Consider the following 27,799-nt stretch of genomic DNA (forward strand, 5'->3'; position numbering starts at 1 on the left):
ATGAGGAGAAGGTGGTAGGAAGAAAACCAGGAACTTGAGGTCTTCTGAAAGCCAGATTAAGAAAGTATTTTCAGGGGCGCCTGGGTGGCTCAGTCGGCTAAGCGTCCCACTTCGGCTCAGGTCACGATCTCGCGGTCTGTGAGTTCGAGCCCCGCGTCGGGCTCTGTGCTGACAGCTCGGAGCCTGGAGCCTGTTTCGGATTTTGTGTCTCCCTCTCTCTGACCCTCCCCCGTTCATGCTCTGTCTCTCTCTGTCTCAAAAATAAATAAACGTTAAAAAAAAAAAATATTTTCAAGGAGTGAACAACTGTCTCAGATGTAGTTAAGAGGTTGAGTGAGACAAGGCCTGAGAATTAACTTCTGGTTAGAAAAAACAGCCATGGTGAGATGGTTTGGTACAATGCTGGGAATAAAAACCTTTATGAGACAGATTTAAGTGAGAATTAGAGGAGAGAATCAGAGACCTCATTCAATGAATATTGCCATAAAGGAGTGGGGGGGAAGAAATGGGGGGAAGGGCGCAGGGTTGGTAAGTTTGCTCCATGGAGAGTTTGGGACCAAGAAAGATTTGTTTCTGTTTTTGATGTGTTTTTTTTTTTTTTTTTTTAAGAAGGATGAAATTATAGCATGTCTCTATGTTGATGGCAGTGATCTAGTAGAGGGGAAAACAGTGATGCGGAAGAAAGAGAGGATAATTAATCCCTACTGCTTAAATAGGATTTGGGGACTGGTCTGGAACTTTGCCATGTGAAATGGTTTCTGTGGAGAAATATTTGACTTTGAAATAGGAAAATTACATAGTCATCCAGCTCATCTTCTATTTTATAGCTGTGGATTATTTTTAGTGATGGGATGGAAATTGTTAAAGTTGCACACTTCCCAGTTTTCCATTGTGACTACTATATTTATTTTCAAGTCAAGAATAGGATTGGCATGTGGAGAGAAGATAGCAAAGCTCCTTCATCTACCTGAGCTTGTCTGAATTTGCACTATGTTTTAATCCATTAGCCTTCAAAATTTTTTGCTTGCATGTTTCCAGAAAAATTTTTGACAGTGTTCTCTTGCACATTGATGTCTAATATTACTATCATAAGTTTAAATCATCAATTGTTTTGTTTATAAGTGGTAGGAAATAAGCATTTTATAGCATGACATGAGTATTGACTCTATTGAATAAATAATGCTATTTGATTAAATGGATGTTTGATAGCTTTATTGAAATGTAATTGACATAAAATAAATTGCACAGTTGGATAAATTTTGACTTAAGGATGCTTTCCTGAAACTATCATGTCAAGATAATGAATCCCCCCAAGTTTACTAGTCTTCCTTTGTAATTTCTGCATCCTACCTCTCCCTGCTCCTTCCACCAACCTCTCCAACCCCACCCACCCCCACCCCCACCCCAGGCAACCACTGATCTATTTTCTGTCACTATAGGTTAGCTTGCATTTTCTGGAACTTTATAGGAATGGAATCATATAGTATATGTTCTTTTTTGTTTGGCTCTTTTCAGTCCGCATAATGATTTTAAGATTCACCCATGTTGTTTCATCCATAATTATTAGTTCATTTTATTTCTGAATGCTATTTTATTGTATGAACAGTATTCCATATAGCAGTTTGTTATTCATTCATCTGTTGATGGACATTTGGGTTGTTTTCAGGTTTGAGCTATTGCAAATAGTCATTGTTTAGACATATGCTTTCATTTCCCTTGAGTAAATAGATGGAAGTGGAATGGCTGGGTCATATAATAGGCATTTGTTTATCTTTATAAGAAGGTGCCAAAGTGTTTTTCAAAGTGATTGTGCCATTTTATATTTCTACGAGCAAGTTATGAGTTCAGTTGCTCTACATCCTCACCATTCTATTTACTTTTGAAAAATTTTTAAATGTTTTATTAGTTTTTGAGAGAGAGGGCAAGCGGGGGAGGGTCAGACAGAGGGGGAGACACAAAATCTGAAGCAAGCTCCAGGCTCAGAGCCTATCAGCACAGAGCCCTATGTGGGGCTCAAACCCACAAAGTGTGAGGTCATGATATGAGCCAAAGTCGGATGCTTAACCGACTGAGCCACCCAGGTGTCCCCTCACCATTCTGATTTTAGTCATTCTAATAGGTTTGTAGTGGTATCTCATTATGGCTTAAATTTGCATTTCCCTAATGAGTAACGATCTTGATCATGTTTTCATATGCCATTTATATATTTTCTTTTGTAAAGTATCTGTTCAAATCTTTGGCCATTTATCTATTGGCTTATTTTCTAATTGAATTTGAAGAGGTTTTTTTTCTTTTTTCTTTTTTTTTTAATTCTGGATACATGTGCTTTATCAGACAGTAGATTTGCAAATATTTTCTCTTGACCTGTGGGCTGTTTCTTCATTCTCTCTTTTTTTTTTTTAGTTTTTTTTTTAATGTTTATTTATTTTTGAGAGAGACAGAGGGCAAGAAGGGGAGGGGCAGGAAGAGAGGCAGACACAGAATTTGAAGCAGGCTCCAGGCTCTTGGCTGTCAGCACAGAGCCCAATGCGGGGCTCAAACTCACGAACCATGAGATCATGACCTGAGCTGAAGTTGGACGCTTAACTGACTGAGCCACCCAGGCGCCCCTGTTTCTTCATTGTCTTAACAGTGTCTTTCAAAGAGCAGAAGTTCTTAATTTTGATGTATTCCAATTTAATAGCTTTCACTTTATGGATTGTACTTTTGGTGTTATATCTAAGAAATCTTTACCTAACCCAAGGTCACAAAGATTTTGTTTTTTTCTAAGAAGTTTTATCAGTTTATATTCTACATTTAGCTCTATGACCTATTTATGCATGGTATGAGGTAAAGATCAAAGCTTTTTTTTTTTTATGTGAAAAATTGACTACATATATGTGGGATTATTTTTATAAGTATTGAAGTCCAGTAGTATAAATCATTCAATAGTGTTTCTGTTTTTCAATAGGCTATGTAGGTTACTTACTTCTTCAGTGAGCCTTAGTAGCAGTGTCTTTCAAGGAATTTGTTCATTTCACTGAAGATGTTGATTTATTGGGATAAGTTGTTTATAATATTCCCTAACTATTCTTTTTTAAAATATATATATTTAAGTAATCTCTGCACCCAATGTGGAGCTCGAACTCTCAACCCTGAGATCAAGAGTCACATGTTCTTCTGACTGAGCCAGCAGGCATCCCTCCCTAACTATTCTTTAATATCTGTAGAATCTATAGATAAGAGTTGTTATCACACCACTGATTCTGGATATTGGCAATTTGTATCTTGTTTTTTCTTCCCTGATCAGTCTGGCTAGTGGTTTATCAGTTTTATTGATGTTCTCAAAGAACCAGCTTGTGGTTTCATTTTTTTTTTTTCCTCCATTACTTTTCTGTTTTCTGTTCCATTGACTTCTCTAATCTTTATTATTTCTTCTTTTTTGCTACTTTGAAGTTAATTTGCTCTATTTTTTCTAGTTTTCTTGAGGTGAATATAGTTGAGACCATTCATTTGGGACTTTTCTTCTTTTCTAATAAAGACATTTTAGTGCTGTAAATCCCCTCTGTGTACTGATACTTTACTACTAGTTTAACGCCTTCCCTCAAATTTTGATATGTTGTTTCCATTTTCAGTTAGTTCAAAATAACTTCTAATTTTTTTATTTTTTCTTTGTCTTGGGGTTATTTGGAGATATGTTTTGTTTCCAAATATTTATATATTTTCCAAGTATTTTTATGTTGATTTATAATTAGATTGTGGTCAGAAAACACACTCTGTAAGATTTGAATCTTTTAAAATTCATTTATTCCTAGCACAGAATGTGGTCTCTGTTGGTAAATGTTACTTGTATACATGAAAAAGTATGTAGTCTGTTTTGAAATAGGATGTTCTATAAAATTCAATTAGGTCAAGTTTGTTGATGATGTTCTTCAAGCCTCTGTATTATTTTCTGTCTACTTGTTCTGTCATTTTTTGAAAGAGAAGTTGAAATTTCTGACTGTAGCTGTGGCCTTTTAATTTTTTCTTAAAGTTCTATTTTTGCTGTACTTTAAAGCTATTTATTTATAAGTTGCATAAACATTTTAGATTTTTGTGTCTTTGATGAATTGACTTTTATTATTATGAATGATCCTCTTTATCTCTAGTAATAGTCTTTCTCTAAAATTGACTTTGTCTGATATTAATATAGTCATTCCAACCTTTTATTCATTAGCATTAGCATGATATATCTTTTTCCATTCTTTTACTTTTAACCTCTCTGTGTCTTCATATTTAAAGCAGATTTCTTATAGGCAGCATATAGATGGCCCTTAGCTTTTTTAAATGTAGTTTCAGTCTCTGCCTTTTAATTGGCACGTTCAGATCATTTATGGTTAATACGAATATTGATATGACAGAGTAAAAAAAAAAATTTATGTTTATTTTTGAGAGAGACAGAGACAGCATGAGTAGGGGAAGGTCAGAGACAGAGGGAGACACAGAATGCAAAACAGGCTCCGCACTCTGAACTGTCATCCCAGAGCCTGACGCAGGGCTCGAACCCACGAACCATGAGATCATGACCTAAGCTGAAGTCGGATGCTTAACTGACTGAGCCACCCAGGCACCCCAGTATGATAGAGTTTAAATCTATCATTTTTCCATTTGTTTTCTTTCTGTCTTCACTGTTCATCAATCCTATTTATCTCTTTTTTTGGTCTTCTTTTAGATTGAGTCGTTTTTTTAATGGCTCCATTCTGTCTCCTTTGTTGGCTTAATAGTTATAACTCCTTGTGATATTTTAGTGTTTGTTTTATAGTTTATACTGTACATCTTTGACTTATCGTAGTCTACTGTCCGGTGGAATGGTGAGTTTTTCACAAATTAATTTATCCAGCTTTCAAATTAACATTATGTCCTTTTGGGCTTTTATTTCTTTGGACTTTGAAATCTACCTGATTAAATCCTAGCCACACTAACTCAGTATAGGATAGCTTACACTTCTGTGCCTTAATCTTCTCATCTATAAAGTGGAGTTAAACTCTTTCATACTCTTGTGAGATACAAAGCATTTAGAATGGTAACTGACATGTAGCACTATAATTAGTAGCTACTTTTATGAAAAATCATGTTGGTAAATTATGGTAAGAGCCTAAATGTCCATCAACTGATGAATGGATAAAGAAATTGTGGTTTATATACACAGTAGAATACTATGTGGCAATGAGAAAGAATGAAATATGGCCTTTTGTAGCAACGTGGATGGAACTGGAGAGTGTTATGCTAAGTGAAATAAGTCATACAGAGAAAGACAGATACCATGTTTTCACTCTTATGTGGATCCTGAGAAACTTAACAGAAGACCATGGCGGGGGGTGGGGGGGGAGAGAGGGAGGGAGCCAAACCATAAGAGACTCTTAAAAACTGAGAACAAACTGAGGGTTGATGGGGGGTGGGAGGGAGGGGAGAGTGGGTGATGGGTATTGAGGAGGGCATCTGTTGGGATGAGCACTGGGTGTTGTATGGAAACCAATTTGACAATAAATTTCATATTTAAAAAAAAGCAGCTAAGCATGTAAATTCTGGGCCTGTGTAAAAAAAAATCACGTTGGTAAAAATGTCGTATGAATTTTAGTTATCTTGACATAATTTTAGTTCTCAACCACCCTAGTTAAAATACCTATGACTTCTTTAGATTAGTCACTGGTCTGCTACCCTTCTCTCTTACCCAATTTGAATCAGTCCTCCTGCCACGTTAATCTTTCTCCAGTGGAACAGCAATCATATGCTGTCATTTCTCTGTTCAAACTATTTCTACCTTACTCACTTTTCTCCAGGATTAAGGACAGACTCTTCATCCTGACAAGCAACATAGCCCATTGTATCCTTCAGCTTTCTTTAACTGCTCTTATAATTGTATTCAGTATAGCTCAAACTGTAATTCTTTCTTTCTCCAATATGTACTGTACAGGTGACCCTGAACAATGTGGGTTTGAACTGCACAGGTCCACTTATAAACATTTTTTTATAGTATAGTACTGTAAATATATTTTCTTTTTCTAATGATTTCAACATTTTATTCTCTTTAGCTTCCTTTATTGTAAGATTATAATATATACTACATCTAACATACAAAATATGTGTTAATCAACTATTTATGTTATCAGTAACGCATCTGGTTAATAATAGACTATTAATGGTTAAGCTGTGGGGTAGTCAGAAATTACATGTGGATTTTCGACAGTGCAGAGGTTCAGCACCCTTAATCCCTGCATTTTTCAAGGGTGGTTTCCTGTCTGAATTTGTTGTTGCTGCTTTGTATGTCTGAAAAGTTCTGGGAGCAAGTATGTCTGAAAATTACCTTTTGTAAGGTTTACCAGTGTTCACCTGTCATAATCCTTTGCATCCTTGAAGCCTCTCATCAAATGCCACCTATTTCATGAAGCTTTTAATGATAGGTAGCTGGTTGTGGTCTTTCCACTCATTATTTCTACAGTTATCCTGTGCTTTTCTTATATCACTGCCCTTATACTACCTTGGATGATAGAGATCCAAGATTCCTTATCTGTAATTCTGAAGTCCAAAAGAATGTGAAGGTCAGGAGTATTGTTTTAAACTCATTTGGTGGCTGTGGTGTGCAGAATAGTGGACCCCCAAAGATGTCCATGTCCTAATCCCTGGAAGCTGTGACTGTGTTGCCTTACTTGGCAGAAGGGACTTTGCAGAGGTGATTAAATTAAGTGTCTTAAAATGGGGAGATTAGCCTGGATAATTGAGCCAGGCTGAATATAATCACAAGGGTCCATATAAGGGAAAGAGGGAGGCAAGAGAGTCAGAGAAGATGTGATGGCAGAATCAGAGGTCAGGGTGATGAGATAACTGGCTCTCAAGATGAAAGAAGGCCAGAAGCCAAGGAATACTGACTGCCTTTAGAAGCTGGAAAAGACAAAGAACAAATTCTCTTATAGATTTTCTGGAAAGAACCCAGCCCTAGACATTTTGGCCTTAGCTCAGGGAGACATCTGACTTCTAAAACTGTAAGATAATAAATTTGTATTGTGTAAGCCACTGAGTTTCTGGTAATTTGTGATAGCAGCAGTTGGAAATATAGAGTGATAAAGCCTTACTTGAACTGATGTGAGGCTATTGGTAGTCTTCATTTATGCCAGTTAGGATAAATATTCATACATTTTACGATATAAATAAGTTTGATCATATGGTACTGGCCTAGACCTTGCTGAGTGGTTATTTAATATGAGTATATGTACTGTATTACCTTTCTAAAATTTGAGAAATTCTAAACATGAAACACATTCATCCCCAAGGGTTTCAAATAAAGGGTTTGTAGACCTAGAGTCATTTACACTAAATAATGTCTCTTTCCCGCTACAAAATTGTAAGCTACATGAGGGCAGAAATTGAGACTTACTGCTCATCTCTTTGTCTCTCAGCTTAATGATCTACAGGTAATAGCATGAAAAACTATTATTGAATTGACCTTAAGTTTCTGCATACACTGTAAGGAGTATAAAATGTGAGAGACTTGGGAACTTCCCAGATCATCTCAGATCCTAGTAAGGGAGATAAGACATATGTTGGCTTATGATTAGGTACCATAATGTAAATGACCTATAAATAGGATACGGACTGAAATAAAGAGGTGACAATTTAGCTATAACAATGACTACCATTTGTACAGCACCTACTTACTAGGCTCTTAATGTGTATTATTATTATTTTAGTTGGAGTGGAGCTAACACACCATGTTACATTATTTTCAGGTGTATAACATAGTTATTCAACAACTCTGTATGTTATGCTCATCACAAATGTAGCTACTACCATCTGTCACCATACAATGTTATTACAATATCATTGACTGTATTCCCTAATCCCATGATTTATTTATCTATAACTGGAAAGCTGTAAATCCCACAAAAATCTTGTGGTAAAACAGCTGCTCAGAGATGTTAAATAGCTCTCAATCCTAAAGGTGAGTGGATTGAGATTGGGTTCGTTCTTTGAGGAGAGAATGGCGTGAACAAAAATCTGTAATTGGATAGGCACAGAATATATAGAGAGAATTAGATTCTCTTTTTAATTACCATTAAATATGAAATTTATTGTCAAATTGGTTTCCATACAACACCCAGGGCTCATTCCAACAGGTGCCCTCCTCAAGACCCATCACCCACCCTCCCCTCCCTCCCACCCCCATCAACCCTCGGTTTGTTCTCAGTTTTTAAGAGTCTCTTATGTTTTGGCTCCCTCCCTCTCTAACATTTTTTTTTTTTTTCCCTTCCCCTCCCTCATGGTCTTCTGTTAAGTTTCTCAGGATCCACATAAGAGTGAAAACATACGGTATCTGTCTTTCTCTCTATGACTTAATTCACTTAGCATAACACTCTCCAGTTAACATCTTATTCAACAAATAACTGTACTTTAGACTGACTACAGTATTATGTAGACATACCCCTTTTTTTTTTTTTATGTAGACATACTCTTAAAGAGTATCTAACTCTTGGCTGCTCAGGAACTTAAAAAATTCTGACCTGGGTGGCTCAGTCGGTTAAGAGAATCTAATTCACTTTAAGAGTATGTCTACATTAAAAAAAAAAAAAGTTATGTCTACATTATACTGTAGTCAGTCTAAAATACAGTTATTTGTTGAATAAGATGTTAACTGTTAGTCTCTCTAGTTGCTGGGATCTGGGATGATTTTTATTTTTATGTATGTGAATATTTCCCAGATTTTCTTCAAGAAACATATTGATTATGTAATAACCAGCAGCAATAAATATTACTTCACAAAATAAAAGACAGGTTTGTTTTTTCTGAATATAGTGGAGAAACACTTCATTCAATGCTAACTACTATTCGATATAATTTTTTTTTAATTAGTGACCTACCTAAGTTTAGTTCATTTTATTAATTTACATGCCCTACAGACATGTTATTCCCCTTTACAATAACTGACCTTAGAAATTCCCTCTTTTCAACTACCTACAAACAACCATTATTTAATCTGTTTCAACACAGTTATTGCTGTTATGCCAGAAACAGTGTCGTAATCCTGTCTTTGGAACTACACTGTGCTGTATTTGGGAGTTCGTATGTAAATTTCATGTCTGTATGTTTCAGCAGCCTGATACTTAACCTGGTAAATGCTCTTATAGTGAAATAGGAAAAGTGAGGAAAGCCTGTTATTAAGTTACACTAGCAGTGATATGATATTCCCTGTTTCTAAGTAGCGAACTGCTAATCCTAGATACTCCAGGCACATAGGAACTAGGCTTCATTTTTCTGACAATTAATAATTTAGGTGATGGTAACAGGCATTTATTTTTAGGTAATAAATTGTATTTTCATGTTGGGTGTTGACCCTGGAGACCTTTTCATTTTAATTCCCTGTGGTGAATTTAGTTTTGTCCCTTCTTCCACTATTTGCTGTTGGAAAATAAACCAACATGATGTCATACAGAAAGTAAACATTGCTTATTTTTAAAAGTACTTATTGAACACTTACTATGTAGCAAGTAGTATGGTAACTATTGGGACAGTATGAATGAAACATAGTTTCTACTCTAATTTATAGCCTAGTAGGAGAGATATAAGCAAGTAAATATATATTTATAAGTTGAAAACATGCTATGAAGAAAACAAATAGGACACTATAATAGGATAACAAGGGGATCTATTTAAGAGGAATTAGGAAAGGCCTTTCTGAGCCTTGAGAAATGAAAAGGAGCCAGAAATGCAAAGGGGAAACAGTGCATACAAAGACCCTACAGTGGAAAAGAGTGGTGTGACAGAAAAGAGGATAGTGTGACTAGAGCAACAGGGAGAAGGGCTCAAGGTGAGGATGGAAAAATAAGCAGGCTCTTATAGGCTACAGTGAAGGGATTACAGTTATATTAGGGAAGCTATTGTGAAAGGTTTTAAGCAGGAGAAATAACATGATAAGACTTATATTTTAAGGATATCAATAGCTGCTCTAAGAAAGCAAGAATGGACACAGGGAGATCAAATGAGTGTCAGTTATGGTCTGAGCAGCTTGATCATGGAATGTTAGTGGAGATGGAGAGTAGTGGATGGATTTGATAGATATTTTGAAGGTAAAATCAACTAAGTGGTACAAAAGATGTGGGTAATAAGTAGTGGGAGAGGTCAAGAATGACTGATAGGCTTTTGACTTGGGCAATTAAATGCATATTTGTGAATATCTAATAATACCTGCAGGTGACTCAGATTTGTCATTAGCTGTATCGCAGTGTTTGAATGTAAAAAGGAATATGTTCCCATTAAAATAGTAGATTCCAGAAATTTCTCTAAAGATAACGACTCCCCCTATTAATCCTTTATTTTCATGATTCAAGAAGGGCATCTTCATGTGGGGAAAACTTTGAAATAAAGTTTATGAAAGCAGATTATTTTGCTGTATTTCAGTATTTAGTACAGTTACTGACAGACAGTAGGCATTCATTGAATGAATTCTTTTTGAAAGAAAAATTAAGTTCCAAGAATCAGTCTGAAAGAAGATGACTCCTGTGCCATGTGAACAACTTCTTATTTAAGTTGATTTGTTCGGCTAGGTGTACTGTACCAAAGTAATCAAGCAAATTTGACTTACATCTCAAATTATAAACTATTTTGTTACATGATATTATTTAGAGGCTACTCTATGGAGGTGTTAGAGGACCACTAGGATCTTGCAATAGATTTCTAGAAAACATAGGATGATATAGTAGGGGAAAAAACATTGAACTAGGTGATACCTATAAAAACCTCACTTCCAATTTTGATTCAGTTCTGTATAAGTAATAGTATTTTGGTCTAGTTATTACCTTCTCAAACTTCAGTCTCCCTGCATGTAAAGTAGAATAGCCTATCCCTACCCTAAGGACTTTTTGTAAGGACTTAATGTAATGATTAAATACATAAAAACGTACGCATCTACATGTATGTAGCATTTAGCAAAGTTCCTGGCACAAACTAAGAGTTTTATTTCCCTAAAAATAAATACATAATACTTAACATAATACCCAATATGTATGTCTGTGGTAGATTGCAAAAATGACCACAGTAATTGTGTTGGCTTGGCATACCACGTATTTTTCTCATGAATGTTTCTCTTTTCCCAACTATACCCATGATACTTCTTAAATCTAATTTTGCATTACTGCATCCTTATTCCTTTTCCTTTGATAAAACCTTGGCCTTATCCATTTGACTGTGGTACATTATTCCCTTTATCTCTAGAATTCATGTTCCTTGCAAGGAACCTACAGGAGGAAGTAGAAGAGTTGCTAGGTCTTCCAGCAACTGTACTCAGTAAAATCTTTTACTGTACTGTAAAATCTGTACTCAGATTTTATTGTGCATCCTGATTACCTGGGGATCTTGGCAGAAAGCTGATTTTGATCAGAAGTTCCAGGGTAGGACTAAAATTCTGTAGTTCTTTGAATGAGCAATGCTATAGAAGGTCTAAACCAGAAGGAAGTAATTATAAAAAATATTGCCTTAAAGGAGACTTAAATGATGATATTATATATTTTTTTAGGTTTATTTATTTAGAGAGAGCTCAGGAGGAGCAGAATGGAAGGGGATTGAGAGAGAGAGAGAGAGAGAGAGAGAGAGAGAGAGAGAGAGAGAGTCCCAAGCAGGCTCCATACTGTCAGCATGGAGCCCAGTGTTAGGCTCAAACCCACAAACCATGAGATCATGACCTGGGCCAAAATCAAGAGTCAGGTGCTTAACCGACTGAGCCTCCCAGGTGTCCCAGTGATAGATCGATATATGTATATATATTTGTGCGTGTGTGTGTATGTATGTATAATATATTTAATAAAAGCTCCCTTGCTCCTTCCATCGCATGAAGACAGCCATCTATAGACAAGAAAGGGGGCCCTCATCAGACATCTTGATCTTGGACAGCCTTGATCTGTTCTGATCTTGGACTTCCCAGCCTCCAGAACTATGAGAAATAAATTTCTGTTGTTTATAAGCCACCCAGTATATGGTATTCTGTTACAGCAGCTCAGGTGGACTGAGACAATAGTTTGAGTAAGATGAGATAGAGAGGAGACAGATATCTAAATAGAACATATACTCTTAGTTCCTAATATTGCTAGAACCCTTTCAATGACTTTTAGAAAAAAAAAATACATAACAAAATTTACCATTTTAACCATTTGGAAAGTGTACAATTCCTTGGGATTAAGTACATTCACATTTTTTATGACTTTTAAGTGGATTTTATTTTTTATGGCAGTTTTAGGTTTATAGCAAAATTGAGCATAAAGTACAGAGAGTTTCCACATTCACCTTCAGGTCATATATGTATAGCCTCCCCCACTATCAACATTTCAACATCCTGTCACCACAGTGATACATTTATTACAATCAGTGAACCTACCCTGACACATCGTTACCACCTAAAGTCCATAATTTACTTTAGGGTTCAATCTTGGTGTTATATGTTCTGTAGATTTTGACAGATGTCTGATAACATGTATCCACCATTTTAGAGAATGCCCTAAAAGTCCTCTGTGCTCTGCCTGTTCATCTCTTCCCTCCTCCCTAACCCCTGATAACCACTGATTTTTTACTGTCTCCAGTTTTTCCTTTTTCAGAATGTCATATCATTGGAATCATACAGTATATAGCCTATTCAGATTGGTTTCTTTCTCTTAGTAATATGCGTTTAGGATTCCTCCATATCTTTTCATGGCTTGTTAGCTCATTTCTTTTTAGCATTGGATAATATTCCGTTGTCTGGATATATCATACCCTGTTTATCCATTCACCTGTTGAAAGACATCTTGGTTGCTTCCAGCTTTTGCAATTATGAATAAAGCTGCTATAAACATCTATGTGCAGGCTTTTGTGTGGACATAAGGTTTCAACTCATTGGGTGTGATCCGCTAGATTATATGGGAAGAGTTTGTTTAGTTTTGTAAGAAATTGCCAAACTTGGACCCAGAGTGGCCGTACCGGCATGTATCCTCACCGGCAATGTGATTTCCTGTTGCTCCACATTCTCATCAGCATTTGGTTGGTATTGTCAGTGTTTCAGATTGTGGCCATTCTAATAGGTATGTAGTAGTATATCATTTTAATTTGCAGTTCTCTAATGATTTATGTTGAGCATCTTTGTATATGTTAATTTCCATCTGTATCTTTTTTTGGCAAACTCTCTGTTTAGGTCTTTTGTCTGGTTTCTAACTAGGTTGTTAGTTTTCTTACTGTTGAGTTTTAAGAGTTCTCTATATATTTTGGGTAACAGTCCTTTTTTCAGTCTTCTGTGAATATTCTCTCCCAGTCTGTGGCTTGTCTTCTCATTCTCTTGACAGTGTCTTTCACAGAGCAGAAGTTTTTAATTTTTGTAAAGTCTAGCTTATTTTTTTTTATGGATCTGGTGTTATATCTAAAAAGCTATTGCCAAACTCACGGGCATCTAGATTTCTTTCTGTGCTATCTTCTAGGAGTTGTATGGTTTTGCATTTTACATTTAGGTCTTTGATCCATTTTGAGTTAATTTTTGTGAAGGGTGTAAGGTCTGTGTCTAGATTAGACTTAATTATTATACTAGTTTTTGTAGCATGTGAATGTTCAGTTGTTCCAGTGACATTTGGTGAAAAGACTATCTTTGCTCCATTATATTGCTTCTACTCCTTTGTCAAAGATCATATATTTACGTGAGAGTCTTTCTGGTTTCTGTATTTATTTGTTCCATTGATCTATTTGTCTGTTCTTTCATCAATACTACAGTTTTGATGACTGTAGTTTTATAGTAAATTTTGAAGTCAGATAGTATCAGTCCTCTAATAACTTTGTTCTTCTTCAATATTGCAATGACTGTTCTGGTTTTTTGCCTTTCTGTGTAAGCTTTCTAATCAGTTTGTAAATAGCCACAAAATAACTTGCTAAGATTTTAATTAGGATTGCATTGAGTCTATAGCTCAAGTCGGGAAGAGCTGACATTTGACAGTATTGAGTCTTCCTATCCATGAACATAAAATTTCTCTCCACTTACTTAGTTTTCCTTTGATTTTTAAAAAAAATGTTTATTTTTTTGAGAGAGAGAGAGCAAGTGAGCGTGCACATGAATGGGGAGGGGCAGAGAGAGAATCCCAGGCAGGCTCCAGGCTGTTAATGCAGAACCCAGTGTGGGGCTCCACCTCCCGAGCGGTGAGATCATGACCTGAGCAGAAATTAAGAGTCAGATGCTTAGGGGCGCCTGGGTGGCACAGTTGATTAAGTGTCCAACTTGGGCTCAGGTCATGATCTTGCAGTCATGAGTTATAGCCCTACGTTGTGCTCTGTGCTAACAGCTCAGAGCCTGGAGCCTGCTTCAGATTCTGTGTCTCCCTCTCTCTCTACCCTTCCCCCATTCATTCTCTGTCTCTCAAAAATAAATAGAAACATTAAAAAAAATTAAAAAGAGAGATCTTAACCGAATGAGCCACACAGATGCCCGTCTTTGACTTTTTTTTTTTTTAATCAGAGTTTTGTAGTTTTCCCCCTACAGATCTTGTATGTATTTCATTAGATTTATACCTAAGTATTTTGAGTTTTGGGGTGCTTATGTAAGTGTGCTTTTAATTTCAAATTTTAATTGTTTATTGTTGCTATATAGAAAAACAGTTGAGTTTTGTATATTAACCTTACATGCTGCAACCTTGCTATAATTGCCCAATAGTTCTAGGAGTTGTGGATTTTTTTTTCCTGATTCTTCTGTATCTTCTGTGTATATAATCATGTCATCTGCGAATAAAGACAGTTTTATTTCTTCCTTCTCAATCTGTATAATTTTTCTTTTCTTATTGCATTAGCTAAAACTTCAGTATAATGTGATGAGGGGACAGCTCTTCCTTTGTCCTTGATCTTGGTGGGAAAGCTAGTTTCTCACCATTAAGTATGATATGAGCTGTAGGTTTTTTGTAGATGTTCTTTATCAAGTTGAGCAATTATCCTCTGTATCCTCTGTTTGCTGAGAAGTTTTATCATGAATGGGTGTTAGATTTTGTCAAATGTTTTATCTGCATCTACTGATGTGATAATGAGATTTTTCTTCTTTAGGCTATACATGTGATGGATTATATTAATTGATTTTTAAATATTGAATCAGCCTTCCATAACTGGAATGAATCCCACTTGACTTGGTATATAATTTTTAATACATTTTTTAATTCACTTTGCTAATTTTACTGAGTTTTGCATTTGTATTCATGAGAGATACTGGTCTGTAGTTTTCTTGAAATGTCATCTGCTTTTTGTTTTAGTGTAATGCCAGCTTCCTAGAGTTAGGGAGTATTCCCTGTGCTTCTTTTTATGACTTTTGAAGCAAGAAATATGCTGTCTGCCTTGCATATCTTAGTTTATATCTTACTTGTCTTGAGAATACTGTACAATGAAAAAGTGAAATGTGATTATGTCAGAGTGGGCTCTCATAGAAGAGTAATCATGGAAAAAATAGGAGATGTGAAGTATAATTTATGTCCACCCAAATAGAAATTTTTTTTCATATCTAGTCATTCTTTATGTGTTGACATTACCTTTACTCGTTAAAAACACTTTGAATTAGTTTTCTTAAATGTGCTCAAGTTCCCAATAATCACTTCAGATAGGTCAGTGACACAGATAGAATTCTGAATTTCATCACTCATTTGTATTCTTTAAAAATTGCCTAACAATTTGGATGTAAATGTAAAAATAAATAAATAAATAAAAATTGCCTAACAGTGAACTTTGAATTTAGTAAGCTCAGTTGGTGGTAACCAAATCCTGTCATTATATGCTTGGTTTTGGACCCCTTTTCTTTATTTGCTTATGTGTATAAAATATTAGTTGAAGACTTCCCATATAGGCTAGGTTCTTGCTGAAATGTGGTCCTTCCATTGAGGTTAGGTTAAGGCTGTGCTGTGGCTCTTGCTGTCGTATAGTCTGTTCATAGAAAGTTAAATGACATTACTCATCATAGTAAATAAGAAATCTGGAATTCAGACATCTTTATAATGTTAAATGTAACGTGTATGATACTGTATTTTATTAGGCATATAGGCAACAAAAACCATTGAAAAATGTGTTGAAAACTAAGTAGAATTTTAAAGAAGGGATTTAAAGTCTTTGCCTATCAACTCATCTTCCTGCCTATCAAAAAGTTTGTAGACTCCGCTTCTTGGACACTTCTTCAGATACAAGAGATGTCACAGCTTCTCCTGAAATTTACTTTTGAAAGTCAGAATAATCCCTCTCATTTGTCACTGCTTAAGTACCCTTAACTCTTCTCCCACCTCTCATTCCCCCCAGGTCTTTAAAACAAACATATGTATATTACCCAAGAAAAACAACATATATGTCCACACACAAACTTATACAAAGTGTTCATTGTAACTATTTGCAATAACTCAAAACTGAAAATAATCCAAATGTCCGTCAACAGATGAATAAACAAACTATGTTGCATCCATACAGTGAAATACTAGTCAGTAAAATGAATGAATTATTGATACATGGAACAGCACTGATGAATCTCAAAATCATTACGCTGAATGGAAAGAAGGCAGGCAAAAAGAAAAAGTAAATACTTTATGATTCCATTTATGTAGAATTCTACAACAAGCAAACAAATCTATAGTGACCAAAGGCAAGTTAGTGGTTGCTTGTGGACAGGGATAGAGGGAGGGATTACAAAGAGACACAGAAAGTTTAAGGGGTGACTGGTGATTTCTCAGTGTTAAACTGTTAAAACTTTTAAAACTGATCCAACAGTACACTTTAAGTATGTACAGTGTATGAGTTTTCTGTTGCTGCTTAATGAGTTAACCACAAATTTAACAGATTAAAACAATTCCTATTAATTATCTAACAGTTTTGTATGTCAGAAATCTGGGTGGGCTTGTCTGTTTTTCTGCTTAGGGTCTCACAAGGCCAAAATCAAGGTGTCAACTGAGTTACATTCCTTTCCGGATGCTTTGGGGAAGAATCAGCTTACAGGCTCATTCAAGTTGTCAGAACCCATTTCCTGCAGTTTTGGAATTGAGGTTCCTGTTTTATTCCTGGCTGTTAGCCAGAGGTTGCTCTTGGCTTCTAGAGGCCACACTCAGGTCCTTTTCAAGTGGCCCCTTCCATCTTCAAGCCAGCCATGGCCTGGTGAATCTCCCTCATGCTTTGAATCTCTTCCTCTTCTGCTATCAGTGGAAAATATGCTGCTTTTAAAGAGCTCATGTGATTAGATTAAGCCCACACATATAATCTCCCTATATTAAGTTAGCTGATTAACAGCTATAATTACATCTTCAAAATCTCTCTTAACACACAATGTAATAGAATCATCAAAGTAGCACTAGGGGCAGGAGATTTGAGGGCCATTCTAGAATTCTGCTTATTACATGTAGTATATCATGCTTCATTTATACCTCAATAAAGTTTATATATTTTTTCCTAAAAATATGACAAAAAAGACCTGAAAATAATAGTAATGATAATAATAAATACTTGCAGAGGGATGATTGTGAGACTCAAATAAGATGTAGATTGATTATTCTCACTGATTTGATTTAGCATAGCATTTCCATGTCCCCAATAGGGCTAAAATGTTAATAATATTTATATTTGTATTTTCTTTCACCGGTCATGAGAGCAAACAGAGAAGTGAAGAAGTAACTAAGAATTGAACATGGTTGAAAAGAGGTTATTTTATAAGTTTCACAAGTTCTTGACTCAAAATTGTGATTAATGCTGTGACTTAATGTAGGTCTATAAATTAAATTTAATATTTTAAAATCCCTATTTTTAAATTAAATTTGTATAATAAATGACTTAGGGTAGCTGTACATTTTGTTGATCCTGTTATTAGTTAGACCCACCATAGAATTCTTGACTTTTTTATAGAAATCTTACATTACAGAATGTAGGGAATACTGTTTCTTTATCTACTGATTGTTTACTTCCAGAAAAGATTAAGTCAAGAATAATTTATTTAGTATTTCATTATAATTATTATTTAATGGCCTTTAGAAATTAAAAATTTTGATTAGATGAAACTTTAGAATGAAATGTGGTTAGTCTTGCTTGAGTCATCAAGTTACTAGTGTGTACCAGGTGTTAGCAAGGATGTCAAACAACTGGGATTATCATAAATTCATTGTGGGGCTATAAATTAACATTATTTACTAAAGCTATACGTACATAAGTATATATTTATACCACATGTGTGATGCAGCAGTTTACTGCCTTGTCATTCCACATTTAGTCCATAGGAAACAGTAAAATCTTTTTAAAATTCTCAAAAATCAAATGTTTGTGATCTTTTTACTCCTTAAGAAGAATCATGTGTTCTTCATTGAATATCAAAGTTCACAATCTTCAATTTGACTTCATTTTTGTTTATCTTTTATTTCTACCTTTGTGTACCTTTCCAGCAAGTTTCCTTATTTTTCTTCCCTTACACCTGACCTAATGTATCTTGTCTCCTTGCCATTTTATCCATCTTGGGCCTCAGTGCCATCCAGTAGAACTTTCTGCAGTAATGGTGGAAGGTTCTATAACTGTGTTGTCAGATGTGGCAACCACAAGCCATATGTGGCCTTTGAGTACCTGAAATGTGGCTAGTGTGACTGAAAAAAACTGATTTTTAAATTATTCATTTAATTTTAATTTAGCTACATGGGGCTAGCAGTTAATATAGTCTGTATCAGTATTGTCTTCCTAACCTTTGTAGATTGTTTTGATTATATTCTCTCTGCATACCTAATAATTTATTTTATCCTACTTTTATTTATTATTTTATTAAAAATTTTTTAACATTTATTTATTTTTAAGAGACAGAAAGACAGAGCATGGGCAGAGAAGGAACCACAGAGAGCGGGGCACAAAGAATCCAAAGCAGGCTCCAGGCCCTGAGCTGTCAGCACAGGGCCCATTGCAGGGCTCAAACCCACGAACCATGAAATCATGACCTGAGCCAAAGTTGATGCTTAACTGACTGAGCCACCCAGCCTTCCCTATCCTATTTTTAAACCTTAGCCATCCATATGTTCATTTTTAATTTTTTAAACTTTTTGGCATATATCTTTGCTTCCTGATTATCTTGTAAGCTTTTGGGTTAGTGAAGGTATTTTACTTCTTTTATATCTCTTTTACCACCTATATTTTGATCATAATACATAATCTGAAAGTATTTGTTGATGGAGGTAGTCACTTGGGAATTGGGGAACTTCAAAATAACCACTGAATGTTTTTTAGGGTATTGTGAAATTGGGGAGACTCAAGAATACAAAATGGATTTTTAAAATAGTAATAGATTAAGTATAGAACAGTAGATTACAAATCTGGAAACCTAGGGCCACCTAGGTGGCTCAGTTGGTTAAGAGTCCAACTCTTGATTTCGGCTCAGCTCATGATTTCACCGTTTGTGACTTCAAGCCCTAAGTCGGGCTCCACACTGGCAGTGCAGAGCCTGCTTGGGATTGCCCCCTGCCCTCTCTTTGCCCCTACCCTGCTCACTTGCACTCTCTCTCTCAAAATAAATAAATAAACTTTAAAAAAAAATCTAGAAATTTAAAATCTAATCATAGCTGTGCTGTTAATTTTGTTAATAACATGGGCAGGTTTCTTTTTCAGGTGAATTTGCTCATCTACAAAATGAAAGATGAATTATTTGGCTTTTAATATCTTTCCCAGCTTAAGATTCTTAAAATTAGTAGGTTTTTCTGAATTGAAAACTATTAACCATGGAGAATAATGTTGGTACTAGTTTTTGTTTAAGTGTATTTTTGATTAAGTGTGTTTTTTGAAAAATAAAGTTATTTTGAGAAAGAGAGAACATGAGAGGAACAGAGTGGGAGGGAGAGAGAGAATCCCCAGCAGCATCCTCACTGTCAGTGCAGAGCCTGATGTGGGGCTGGAACTCACAAACTTGGGATCATGACCTGATCCGAAACCACGAATCCAACACTTAACTAACTGAGCCACCTACACACCCTGATTCTAGTTTTATTTTATATTTTTAAAATGTTCAGGAAGAGAAGGTACATGCTGAAATGCCCAGGTTTGAGATGCCAGAACACTCCTATGTTGTGGTAAAATGCCAAGATAAAAAATTATGTGATGACTAAGATTGGGCAGGAAAATAGCAAATCAGCTTTTTTTAATACATTTTTTAATGTTTATTTATTTTTGAGAGACAGAAACAGAGCATGAGTGAGGGAGGGAGGGACGGAGAAAGGGAGGGAGACACAAAGTCCAAAGCAGGCTCCAGGCTTTGAGCTGTCAGCACAGAGCCTGACACAGGGCCCTCACGAGCCGTGAGAGCATGACCTGAGCCAAAGTCTGACACTTAACCGACTGGGCCACCCAGGCGTCCCCAGATCAGCTGCTTTATAGCAAACAGTAAATACAATTAGAAAAATAAAACTATATTCAAATGACTATTTATTCCAAGTAATTAGTTACAAATCCAGGAATAAAATTTAGGAGAGAATGTGAACATGTTACAGTGAAGGAAACAACTTAACTGGAAGTCAGAGTTGAGATTATTATTCCTCCAATGCAGGTAATTAGTAGCTGTAGGACAGTATGTGGTAAAGTTTGAAAGGGTATTTACTTCTGCATGCCATAACATCATCTCTTGACACCTTTCAGATCATAACATAAACCAAAGAGAATGCACATATTCTTTTCAAAAACCTAGAAATAATTCCATTATGTTTCATCTCACTGTTTTTCTGAGTCAGCTGGCAGAAGTACAAGCTGCCTTTGTTTTCTATTATCTTCTCAACTCACATCTTTATACCACTTGGAACAGCTCCTCATTTGACCCATTTCTCTATCTTTCCCAAATCCTTCCACTGTGCTCCAGAGAGGTTCCGCCTCTGTGACTTTGCCGACTTCCTTATAAATAGTTATTTTCATCCTCTTTTCCAAACTTAAACCTTCCATCTCCTTGCCTTAACTGATAACTGGCTAGTCCCTAGTGGGGGGTGTGTGTATATTCACACATCCCACATATATTAAACTTGGAAAAGATGTGGGTCAGTATCTTCTTTGCTCTCTGAAGAGAGAGCAATGCTTCCATATCATTTTTCCCACTTTAAAATGAGTCAAAGAGTACTATCAATTCTCTCTTAACAGTTTGTGAGAAATTATAATGGTAGTAATATTTACTGTGCACTTAGCGTGTGACAGAGACTAACAGTCGCCGCCCTCCCCCCCCCCCCCCCGCCAGCTTTCTTGAGGTGTAATTAACTTATATAACGTTGTATACATTTAAGGTATACGGTGTAATAATTTGATACATATATTGTGAAATGATCACCACAATAACACACCCATCACTTGCATTACTGTTTTTTTTTGTTGTTGTGAGCACATTTAAGATCTACTTTCTTAGCAATTTTTAAGTATTTAAGTACAGTGGTGTTAATGTAGTCACCACGCTGTACATTACATTCCCAGGACTTATTTATCTTATAACTGGAAGTTTGTGCCCTTTGACCAACGTTTCCCATTTTTCCAACCCCCAGCCCCTAGCCACCACCATTCTGCTCTGTTTCTATGAGTTCAGCTTTTTTATATTTCAAATATAAGTGAGATCATACAGTATTTGTCTTTTTCTGTCTGACTTATTTTACATAGCATAACCCCTCAGGATTCATCCATGTTGTCATAAATAGCAAGATGTAAAATTTCATTGTATATGTTTACTATAGCTTCTTTATCCATTTACCCCCCGATGACCCCTTAAGTTGTATCTGTGTCTTGACTGTTGTGAAATAAATGCTACAGTGAACGTAGGGGTGCAGATGTCTCTTCAAAATAGTGATTGCATTTTGGGGGATATATACCTAGGAGTAAGATTGCTGGATCATATGATAATTCTATTTTTAATTTTTTGGAGGAACTTCCATACTGATTCTCATAGGGGCTGTGCCAGTTTCCAATCCCACCAACAGTGCACAGGTTTCCCTTTTCTCCTCATCCTCACCAGCACTTGTTATCTCTTGTATTTTGATAATAGCCATTCTAACAAGTGTGAAGTGATATCTCATTATGGTTTTCATTTGCCTTTCCCTAAAGATTAGTGATGCTGAGCATCTTTTCATGTACTCATTGGTCATTTGTACATTGTCCTTAGAAAAATGTCTATTCATTCCTCTGCCTATTTCTTAATTGGATTTTTAGGAGTTTTTGCTATTGGGTTACTAGTTTAGTTGCTGTGGAGTTGTGTGAGTTCCTTATATATTTTGGATAGTAAACCCTTATCACATAAATGTTTGCAATTTTTTTTTTCTATTCCATACTTTGTGTCTTGATTTTGTTGATTTTTTTTTCTATGCAGGAGAATTTTAGTTTGATGCTTTATTGTGCTCATGGTGTCTTATCCATAAAATCATTGCCAAGACCAACGTTGAGGAGATTTTTTTTCCTGTCTTTTCTTCTAGGAGTTTTATGGTTTTAGTTGCCTTTTTTTTTTTTTTTAGAGAGAGAGGGTACAAGTGAATGAGGGCGGAGAGAAGAATCCCATAAGTGGCAGAGAGACAGAAAGAGAGAGGGAGGGGGGGAGAGAGAGAGAGAGAGAGAGAGAGAGAGAGAGAGAAGCGGGGCTCACTGAAAGTGGGGCTTGTGTTCACTGGAAGCAGGGTACTGCTCACCCAAAGCAGGACTCGAACTCATGAACTGTGAGATCACAACCTGAGCCAAGTCAGATGCTTAACCAACTGAGCCACCCAGGTGCCACTATGGTTTTAGTTTTTAAATTTAAGTCTTTAATACATTTTGAGTTAGTTTTGTGAGTGCTGTAAGTTGGGGGTCCAATTTTACTATTTTGCATGTGAATATCCAGTTTTCCCATCACTCTTCATTGAAAGGACTATCTTTTTCCCCACTGAGGATTCTTGGCTCCCTTGTCAAATATTACTTGACCATATATGCATTGGTTTATTTGGCTCTCACTTCTGTTCCATTGACTTATGTGTTTATTTTTATGCCAGTATTATACATGTTTTAATTATTATTGCCTCATAGTGTTTAAAATCAGGAAGTGTGATGCTTCCATCTTTGTTCTTCCTCAAGATTGCTTTGGCTGTTGGGGTCTTTTGTGGCTTCATACAAATTTTAAGGTTGTTTTTTCTATTTCTGTGAAAAATACCATTAGAATTTTGATAGGGATTGCATTGAATCTATATAGTTCCATTATTTGTGGAACTTTTTCAGTTTCTCTCATCAGTGTCTTACGGTTTTCATTGTACAGATCTTTCACCTCCTTGGCTAAATTTATTCCTAGGTATTTTTTGGCTTTGATGCTATTGGAAATCGGATTGTTTTCTTTATTTCTTTTTCAGCTGGTTTGTTGTTTCTATATAGAAATACAACTGATTTTTTTTATATTGATTTTATGGTCTGCAACTTTACTGAATTTGTAAGTTATAACAGTGTGTTTGGATAATCTTTAGGGTTTTCTAGTTATAATATGTCATCTTCATATAGATAGAGCTTTACTTCTTTACTTTTTTTTTTTTTCTTAATTGCTCTGGCCAGGACTTCCTATACTATGTTGAATATAAATCATAAGAGTGGGCACTCTTGTGTTGTTCATAATCTTAGAGGAAAACATTTAGCTTTTTATTCTTCAGTATTGATAATAATTGTGGGCTTTATGTAAATAAAGCTAATACTATATGGCCCTTAATATGTTGAGGTATATTTCTTCTGTATCCAATTTTTGCAAGCTTTATCATGAAAGCATGTTGAATTTTGTCACATGCTTTTTCTGCATCTGTTAAGATGGTCATATGTTGTCTATCTTTCATTTTGTGAATGTGGTGTATCGCATTTGTTGATTTGGGTAGTTCAAACCATCCATGCATCTCAGGGCTAAATCCCATTGATCATGGTATATGATCCTTTGAAAAAAATTTTTTATGTTTTATTTATTTTTGAGAGCAAAAGAGACAGAGTATGAGCAGGGGAGGGGCAGGGAGAAAGGGGGAGACACAGAATTTGAAACAGGCTCCAGGCTCTGAGGTGTCAGCACAGAGCCCGATGCAGGGCCCAAACTCACAGACCGTGAGATCATGACCTGAGCCGAAGTCGGAAGCTTAACTGACTGAGCCACCCAGGCGCCCTGGTATATGATCCTTTTAAAGTGCAGTTGAATTTGGTTTGCTAGTATTCTGAGTTTTGCATCTGTATTCATTGGGGATTGGCCTGTAGTTTCCTTGTAGTCTCTTTATTTGGCTTTGGTATCAGAGTAATGCTGGCCTCATAAAATGAGTTTGAGAGTGTTCTTTACTCTTCAATATTTTGGAAGAGTTTGAGAAGGACTGGCTTTAATTCTTCTTTAAATGTTTGATAGAAATCACCAGTGAAACCATCTGGTCCTGGGCTTTTCTTTGTTGAGAGGTTTTTGATTACTGACTTGATCTCCTTACTCATTATCGGTCTGTTCGTATTTTCTATTTCTTCATAACAATGTCATGGTAGGTTGTATATTTCTAGGAATTTATCCACTTTTTAATAGGTTATCTAATTTGTTGATATATAATTGTTCATAGTAGCTGCTTATGAACCTTTGTATTTCTGATGTTAATTGTGATGTCTCCTCATTCAGTTACGATTTTGTTTATTTGAAAAATTTTTTAATGTTTATTTGATAAATTTTTTAATGTTTATTTTTGAGAGAGAGAGAGCGTGCACTCAGGCTGGGGAAGGTCAGAGAGAGACAGAGACACAGAATCCGAAGCAGGCTCCAGGCTCTGAGCTGTCAGCACAAAGCCTGATGTGGGGCTTGAACTCAGGAGCCATCAGATCATGACCTGAGCTGAAGTAGGACGCTTAACCGACTGAGCTACCAAGGCACGCCATGATTTTGTGTATTTGAGTCTTCTCCTTTTTTTTCTTAGTTAGTCCAGCTACAGATTTGTCAATTTTCTTTATCTTTTCAAAAACCAACTCTTAATTTCATGGACTTTTTTTTCTATTGTCTCCTAGTCTCTATTTCATTTATTTCTGCTCTGAACTTTATTACTTCCTTCCTTCTGCTAACTTTGGGCTTAGTTTATTCTTTCTTTAATTCCTTGAAGTGTATATTAAGGTTGTTTATGTGGAATCTTTCTTTTTTCTTAATGTAGACATTAATCACTATAAGACTCCAAGAACTACTTTTGCTGCGTCTCGTAAGTTTTGGTATGTTGTGTTTGTATTTTTGTTTGTCTCCAGATATTTTCTGATTTCCCTTTTAATTTCGTCTTTGACCCATTGGTTGTCCAGGAGTGCCAAGGACTTTTCTAAAAACTCTGCATTTAACAACCATTTTAACCTACATAAAATACCCTTGAGTTAGGTGGTGTTATTTTCCTTATTTTAAGGTGAGGAAATTGAAATATAAGAGGTCTCCTAGATAGTAAATAATGGAGCTGAGAAAGCATTAAAATATCCTCATGTATGGTAAAAATGAAAATGAAATAATGTTACTGGAAGCAATTAGAAAATAAATATTTCAAGGATCTTGAATTTTTAATACTCCAAGAAAATAACCAGGAACTGCTATAAAGATTTATATAATGTAAGGTTATCCAATATTATTATTATAAAAATTTGGAAGTAGCCAAAATGTCCAGCATTAGGGGAGTGTCAAATAAATTATGGTGTATCTTGTAGAGTATATAACATGGGCATCAGAAAGCCCATGTGATCGTGAGGATGTGGAAATATAAATTTTTCCAGAATTTTGGAAGATTATCAATATTTTCAAAAATTTTAAGGAAAATACCAACAGTTTGATACCAACAGGTCTTCTGCTAGGAACTGAATAGATATTCTTGTACAGATAGGTATGGTAAGATTGAAAGGAGTCCAAGAAGATTCTAATAGGCTGTACTTTGATGGAGCTGTTAGCTAATATAAGAAATATAGAGCTAGGTTTTTGCTAGGGAAAAATAATGACTTTAGTTCAGGGCTTATTGACTTATTGGTTTTATTCATGGGGACATCCAAAAATAAAGAGTCAGTATTTGGAAATACGAATGTAGAGATACGAGAAGAAAGAACTTGAAAGAAAGATGAGGGGGTAAAAATTTCCATATTTTGGCATAAATCAGGTGCACAAGGAGACTCTTGGTGGGCTTGTTATCGTCTGTGATAACTGATATACTTTTCTACTTTTTAAAAATGTATGTTCATCTGTTTTGGTTTGTGAAAGAATCATTTTTGATTCTCCTCTTAAGTGAAATTTTGCTCAGTCCCTGAATAGTGAATTGTTAGAATGGTTTTTTAAAGTTCACATTGTATAAATACATCTTAATATGAAAGAAGCAACAGCGTTTGGTAAAACACACATATACACAAATAGGTTCTGTTCCTAACCCTGTCTTTTGAACAACTCATTCCACCTCCTTGAGTGATATCTTCGGCTTGGCCTAGAATGGTTCCCAGCCTGGACATAATTTTGGATGTTTGTATGTTTTCTATGTGATTTTTAAATTTTTTAAAATTCTTCATTGTATTTAAATTTTTTAAAATTTGAGTCTAGTTGACACAGGTGTACAATATAGTGATTCAGTATCTCTTTATGTAATGCTGTGCTTACCACAAGTGTAGTTACCATCTGTCAATATACAATGCTATTACAATATCATTGACTATATTCCCTATGCTGTACGTTTTGTTTTCATGACATTTTCATTCCATAACTGGAAGCCTGTATCTCCCACTCCCCTTCACCCATTCTGCCCATCCCTCCACTTCTCTCCTCTCTGGAAACCATCAGTTTGCTCTCTGTATTTATAGGTCTGATTCTGCTTTTTGTTTGTTTATTTATTTGTTTTGCTTTAAAAATCCTTTATTTCAAAAGGACTTAATGAAAGCATATTCTGAATCATTTAGATGTGTACTTTATAATGAGTCCTGGGAAGTAGTTTTGGTTATCTCTGTTTAGGATTGTGTTTAGCATAACTGTGGTGCCACATAGTAAAACTTTAATTGTTTCAGTATATCCTGGATACTACAGGAACACAGTGGCACCTAAATGTTGTATTTGAACATAGGAAAGCCTAAATAGTGTCAATTAGGTAACATATGCATAAAATTTCACAGTAGTTCAAGTAAAGAAAAGGCTGTTACATGGTAGGATAGGCATGAACAAAATAAAGCAGATTTTTGGAGCAGTCAGTACAAAATTCATATAGCAAGCAATGTGATTTTTATCATATTCAATACTATTATTTTGAATTTTATTGGTTTTGTATTTTTGTATTTAATTTTAAATCTGTTTTGGCTTTCTAGTTATGTAAGGGGTTATAAGCATAAGGATTTACATTTGATTTTATATCTGTATACTGCTAAGTAACATATTCAAAATAAGTTACTATCAGGGATCTGAAATACTTTTTTCTCCTCCAAAAAAGTGCTATATTACTAAATTTTTGGTGTGTAAACCTTAAAATTTCTCTTATACCGTATGCCACTTCACTGTTAGCCTTAAGATACTTAAGGAGGTCTTTTAAACTCTCATTTGAGTTGTAAATTTCAACAAAAGAGACATGAAATTTGTCTCATAATGAATGCACAGTTCCACAAAATAGTGTGGTTATTGCCATTGTCAGTGGTCACCATGCATTTTGGGTTTTTGTACACATGAAAAGAAAGGTACAGTTAAACATTGGAGAAATGGAATTTTTAGTAATGTTGATACACATTTTTGCCATGCTGTTCCCTCCAGGAAGAAGATGACTGGACATTTCATTTGGCTGGGGACATTAGAAGGTGAAATGCTAGGAATATTGTGTTCACTCTGGCGCTGTAGTCTAGAAGTCAAGTGAACTCAGGTTACAGGGAG

General features: G+C 35.5%; 1 protein-coding gene across 8 annotated transcripts in view; it reads left to right on the forward strand.

The window, feature by feature from the left end:
• The window catches only part of WASF1 (WASP family member 1), a 69,613-nt gene that overhangs the window by 16,994 nt on the left and 24,820 nt on the right, over nt 1–27,799 (forward strand). Inside the window, exon 2 of one of the 8 annotated variants that reach the window (XM_053222382.1) lies at nt 25,095–25,149. The exons of the other annotated variants lie outside the window; for them this stretch is intronic. The gene's annotated coding sequence lies outside the window, so the exon portion shown is untranslated. The remainder of the gene's footprint in view (nt 1–25,094; nt 25,150–27,799) is intronic. 8 annotated transcript variants of the gene reach the window in all.

The sequence above is a fragment of the Acinonyx jubatus genome, chromosome B2 (genome assembly GCF_027475565.1).
Source record: "Acinonyx jubatus isolate Ajub_Pintada_27869175 chromosome B2, VMU_Ajub_asm_v1.0, whole genome shotgun sequence".
Classification (NCBI taxonomy): Eukaryota; Metazoa; Chordata; class Mammalia; order Carnivora; family Felidae; genus Acinonyx; species Acinonyx jubatus.